The sequence below is a fragment of the Phlebotomus argentipes genome, unplaced genomic scaffold, assembly GCF_947086385.1.
Source record: "Phlebotomus argentipes unplaced genomic scaffold, Phlebotomus argentipes genome assembly contig_2, whole genome shotgun sequence".
In the NCBI taxonomy this organism is placed as follows: Eukaryota; Metazoa; Arthropoda; class Insecta; order Diptera; family Psychodidae; genus Phlebotomus; species Phlebotomus argentipes.
In genome coordinates, this window is record NW_026776162.1 from 4,712,808 (window position 1) to 4,719,250 (window position 6,443).

The window sequence follows — 6,443 nt, forward strand, 5'->3', positions numbered from 1 at the left end:
AATTTCTCGCGATCATGACATGTACTAATAAAACCTAATAATGCGAAGCATTCTCAAAATAACTTCTTGACGGGGCTGAATGAAAGTTTGGCGTTGTTGGGCTTTCATGTAAATCCATATAGACATATTTTGTAGCTCTTGTGACAGTTTTTCCCTTCGGCAGTCCAACCTAAATACGATGGTGGGTGAAAAGACGTGGCAGTCACGCGATTTCCTGGCGTGTCGCGTCCCTGGGCCGCGGCTTTCCTTGCCCCCGGTGACTCTCTTCACACTTTGATAGTTCAGTTGAGCACTACATGGGCCGCAGAGTGGCTCGCTTCGGAAGAGACTTCAACCAAGAAAATAATTGAGTGAACTTCTGTGGGGTGGAATTTATGCAAATTTCACACTGCAGAGCGCGCGTTTCGCTGCAAGGAAAAGAAAAACTCTTGAGGACAGTGCAGATGATAATTAACCATTTTAGCCGCACATACATGAGTTTGAATTTAGTGTCACGTCACGAAAAGCAAGTGTGATCGATTGTGAATTTAAATCAATACCACCCCCACTGCGTACATTCTCGCAGACGAGAATGAAACACTTCTGGATTAACACTCCAGCGTTGGACACCTCTTTTCCGCATGAGAACAATTGGAATTAGGCTCACGGGCAGCCGAGGCGAGTGAAGAAGGCAGATAAGACCGAAATTCTTGCGTGTTTTGTCATCCATAACAAATGTGAGTGCAAAGTGGATAAAGAATTTTACAGTTATCGCACTGTCCGAAGGAATTTTCAACAATTATTTGTAGGCTATTTTGCACCATAATTCCAGACAATTGGAATTTTGCAAGCATTCACGCATAATTGGAATGTATAATGAATTAATCAGGAGAGGTGGTTTGCATTTAATATGTCACACCTGGAAAAGTGTGGAAAGAGAGCAAAAGTTCACCATGTTTCGCGAGAGAACATTGAAAAAGAAATCTGTAAAGGAGAAACATGAGTTTTTTGGCAGAAAAGTGCGTTGTTTGCATGCCTTGAATAAGGAAAAATATTTGGTGGAATATTTAGAAAAATATTTGCAATGAATAATTTGAAAACATTTAGAGTGCTTTCAGTAGACGAATAATTCATATTCATATAATTTTTCGATGGAAACAAGACTAAATTCATTTGTGAAGAAATTTTCAAGCATTAATTTTTATTGGTGCATAGAAAATTATTCATGTGTCTTAGAAAAACTGGGAGAATTTATGGAAAAATCACTCAGAGCATCATAAAAAGAATCATCATATTCATAAGGAAGATCATCAAGAGATGCAATATGAATATTTTGGGGAACTTCCGTGAATTTTTCTGAGCTGCAAAGCGGCATTAAGTGATGAAATAAAACCATCGAGACTTTGGTGGTCTTCCAAATTAAAAACATTACACTTTACAAAGGCGAAACTTCCACAATTCCCGTCTCAGTATATTTATGTTTGAGATAACAGGTAAATAAACAGAGAGTGTGTTATTTACAGATGCACACACATTCATCATGGAAACCCACTCACGTCTCTGAGGCATGGATAGAACAATAAAGTCCCTTTTGGTATTATTATTTGACGATTAGCGTTTCCCAAGCAGCCAAACGATGTGCCATCCAATAAAACGACTTAATTTGAAATGCATCTGATGAGAATGCTCGTGGGGAAAATGTAAATTTCGGGGGAAATCATTTCGACACAAATCGTGATGTACCACTCAATTTGAGGCATTTCTTTTTAAAGTTTGGGAACGAAAAATTCACTATACACGAGAAATTCCACACTTGTTTCGTATATGGAGGGAATTGTTTGGGGATTTGTTTATTCAATCGCGTGAAATTTGACACAACAGCGAGTTTGGAAAGACGATGATCTGCAGAATAAATGAATTCGGGGTGTGTTTTTCTCTTTTTGTTCGGTTATGCAACAAGACGCGATTGGATTATGAAATGGGATTAATATTGAAAATCTTCACTTGAGGAAGTGAAACTGGTTTCGGTGTCATCTATGATCAAACCCTTGAGTTAGATATGTGTGTTTGGAGGGAAAACAGCCTGTATTTTTCTACGCAAATATAATTCCTTTGCCGCGGCCACATGGGTTCTTTGTGTACAAATTGCCATGCACCGTAAATTAACGTGAGCGATCGCTTGTGTTGAATGTAAACAAAGGGCAGAGCGATGGAAGTGCAGCGCGGTGGAACTGGAACTGAGACCCATTCACTCGTCACCTCCTTCACTTGCGGATGGCATCGTCAGCGTAATTCCACGCCGGACAAGCCGACCCTCCTCGGGCCACCAACTTCTTCGTGTGCTGTGCGGTGTGGCGAGACGCTGGAGTGGGTCTCTTCGCGGAGCTCCGCGCCGTGGAAGACAATTGCCGGAGTGTTGAAAATTTTCACAGCAGTCGAAACTTGGATTTCACGTCGTGGAGATCGTGGCTCTCACTGTCCGCGAGTGCAATTTGTCGTGCCTGTGCTTTGTGATTAATAGTGTGCGATTGAGTGATTAAGTCGATCATTAGGTGTAGTTAGTGCCACTATCAATCCACCAGTGTCGGCACATCTTGCGGGTGAAGTGGCAAAGAAGTGGTCTAGTCGAGCCATCGACACTGTGCAAATGTTGTTTATAGAGGAGATGTCTCTATAGTAACGACTCAATCATGATTCGCTCACTCCTCAGGATTGCGTGATGTGAATTTTCGGTGCCTATTGATTGCCAATAATCCATTAACAAGGATTTCACTTGTGCGGTGTTGTATCTCATCAAGGGACGGACAGTTAATTCTCCAGAGCCCGCGGTACGTCTGCCCACCCTCAATCCGCCCCCACATTTCCCAGAGACTGTAAAAATGTGCCTTTCAAACACTCCACGACTGAAGGATTCTTCAGCCCCACGGAGATATAGACACGTGACTAAACTGTGTAAAATTATTCCTCACCAGAGAAAGAGACATGCTGCTTATGCAGAGATTACATAGGAAAACCTTGGAGCTCTCGCTTGGAGAAATTTGATCTATGCGCCTCTCCCTTTTTCGAATTGTGCCAAGATTGTGCGGGTTCAGCACAACACGCTCTCTGTTTTGATATTTGCCACACAATGGGCACGATCGCGTATCTCGTGGCCGCATAAAGAGGAATCCGCCACTGATAGAGCAATTCCAGCGGGGCAATCAATACATGTGGTGGGACATGGGCAAAAACTGTCATAAATTATTTTTTGATTTGTTGAAGAAGAAGAACCCCATTCCATTGTGATGCATGATACATATTTTACTAACAATGGCAAATCACACAATTTCTGTATTTCCTTGTTCTCTCTTCCTTTCCCGCGCCCAGAGCAGACCATTTCAGTGTCTGAGAAGAAGGGAAATACAAGCGGAACGGAGTTAAGGTGCAGAATTACTCAGTTTTGTAGATGAGATGAGGGATTTTTTCATCAGAATTACTATTTATTGTTAGCAAGTATGAAACCAATTAATATATTTCGAAGCATGAAGACAAGAACAGTCTGAAAATTTACGTGAAAACCAAGGAAGTAAACAATAATGATGATGTTTTTATGTTCCCGGAAATCCTTCGACCCTTTGCGACTGTACTAAAATATCAGAACAAAGACATCTTCTCGGACATTCTGGCCAGGGAAATCCTTCAAGAATCCCATCGGAATCACGTTTAATTTCTTCTTTGAGAAAATATGCCTATGAAATAGTAAAGATCAATTATATAAACAAATTTCTTGAAGACATGGACAATTGCATATTTTACACTTATTTGTAAATTGCGCAATGAACATAATAAACAGAAATGTCGGAATAATTCTTAAAAGAATTTTTAACATAACGATCTTTATAATAAATTCAATGGGAAAAGTCTTACACATAAGCTATGAATGCTTCTCGGAGAATTTTCTAGACAACACTGAAATTTATGCGTCACGTAACATTGGAGAGCATAAAAGGGTTATCAATATAGCGTCTGCATGCACTTCTTATCGAAAGAGAAATGCAATAAAAAGCATGTGAATGGCATAAAATGTGGAACATCTTAGACAATAACAAGTGCGCAACGATTAAACTTTTTCCACGAAGTCAATTCAGGTGCATAGAAATATGAATTCTTCGCATCTACAATGTTTTCAACTCTGGTGAAGAGCAAAACAACAATGAAGACTCCAGGTTGAGCAGTAAATTTAAAATGTTAATTCGAAATTTGTCAACCGGAACATGATGATACCATTGGAGTGGACAAGGAAGGGATGAAGAAGCGCTTGTGATCGTCTTAAGCATTTGGTGGCTCTTAAACACCTTCGCATGCCATCGTCCAATTTTTTTTCCTCTACAATGGCAGAGCGAATGGATGGAAGAGAAATTACCCAGTAGGTGAGTTGGGAAGGTCGGTGGGAATTTTTCTCCCTCGCGTTTTTCATTTCGCATAACATCGTCAGACAACAGTTCACGTGTAGATTTAACACGGAGTTCCGTTCAATGAGGTTCCCAAGAAACTTTTGCACATTTAAAAGTCCCTCTCCTCGTTCTGCTTCTTTGGCCAAATGTGGGCGTTCGGTTGGGGGCGAGAAGATTGACGCAGACGGCTCAGTATGCTATGTACTTTGGGTTGAGGGTATGTTTAAAATATTATGTTGTACCATGTCAACCGCAGAGAAGGACGTTTATCCAAAAATCACGGCAAAATGTTAAAGCCATGCAAAGTGTTCGCCTTGAAATGTGTCTCATTCCGCTTCATCGGAAATTTTCTCCTATAGGTATTCACATGTATAAATACTTTCATATATGTTCTATTTGCGGAGAAAAGAATACACGGAGTATTTCTGGAAGGGCGTGATAAATGTACGGTGACAAATAAATAAAAGAAACCATTTTCTTGTTTATCCTGCCATGGAGCAAGTCAGTAAACTCAGCCCTGAGAGAATACAGGAAGAGTTTTGCCATTTGTAAGGCAAAAGGAAGGGATGCGAAAATTAGCCACAATCTTAAAACACAAGCATTGTCTGCAAATTTTGCGAAAAACCCTCTATGCTGACCCAAGGAGAGAAATGAATGCCCTCAGAATTGCCAAAAGTGCCATTCTTCAACTGAAAATTCAGTCTCCTGTGGGCCTCGCGCCATTCACAAGAAATTGTAAAAGATATATAATTAACTTGTGCGCCATTGTGGAAGTTCTCAATGATGATGGATCATTAGTGAAAAAAAAATCTTGAATTGAAATTTTCTCATCGCGTACAAAGATAGTAAGAGGATAATTTCTTGGGAAACCTGTTAGCACACAAAACGAAAATTATGGGAAATTCAATATTAATTCATTTTATCCACCTGTCTCTCTTTCGTCCTAACCATCCGCCTCTTTTCTCTCCAGCTGCACCACGTGAGATTGGCACGAATGAAAATTTATTCATAAAATCACACAACGCGTCAAGAAGCGAAGCGCCAGACAATAGAAAAGCCACAATGATTAACTTTTAATAGATATCCCATAAATAGACGAGTGAGATGAAAGTTGAAAATTGCTCTACATTGCGCTATACCCATAATTATCAATTGTCCACGGGATTTTCTCATTTACCACCCATTATTTTACTATCCACCAACTCAAGAGAGAGAGAAAGAGAAAAAGGCACTTGAAGGAAAAATTGCTGGTGGTTGTTGTTGCTTTTGTGAGGAATTCTGGAAGAACATCATCATTACATATTGTATGAATGCAGCTCGGTTTCATATTATTCACTTTTTCAAATCATCCAAAGCTCCATTGAGAGGTCTTCGTGAGATTGCATAATAGCATTATGAATGTCTCCTGTTCGCGTGAAATTCAATAATGTAGTCAACTCTCACTTGAGCACTTCTATGTGCTTCCAGATGCATGAATTTGTGTGATAAAGAACCCTAATTTATCCAATTCAAGTGATAGAACAAAGTTTTCATCAGAAGTGTTGAATGAGAAATCTCAACTCTCTCAAATTGTTTGGGGGATTTATTATTCAACTGATTTGTAAAGGAAAACGGGGGATTCGTAGCAAGACATATAATATATTTATTATTTTGGAAAATCATGATTTATATTGCAGAAACTTTATGACACTATCTGTTTACGCTTGCAATAATAATCAAATCTGAAATGCACAGTGAGAAATGTTGAGAGAAGCTTTATTAAAATGCATAGTGTTTGCTTTCTTAATCCACACGTCTGTCAATTTCAATTCAACAAAGGTCACAATAGCGTATTGCATTTCTCTAATTGCAATGATCAATTTTGCATAAAGGTCGAAATTTAGAGTGAAAATCTCAAGATAGCATCACTTGAGATCAGAAATGCGCTCACCCAATTGACATTCAATTCCTCTTTCAGGAGCGACCCTCGTGAGCGGCAAGGAGACGACAGGAAATTGCGGAAATGCACAAGACGTACAATGCATTGAGGAC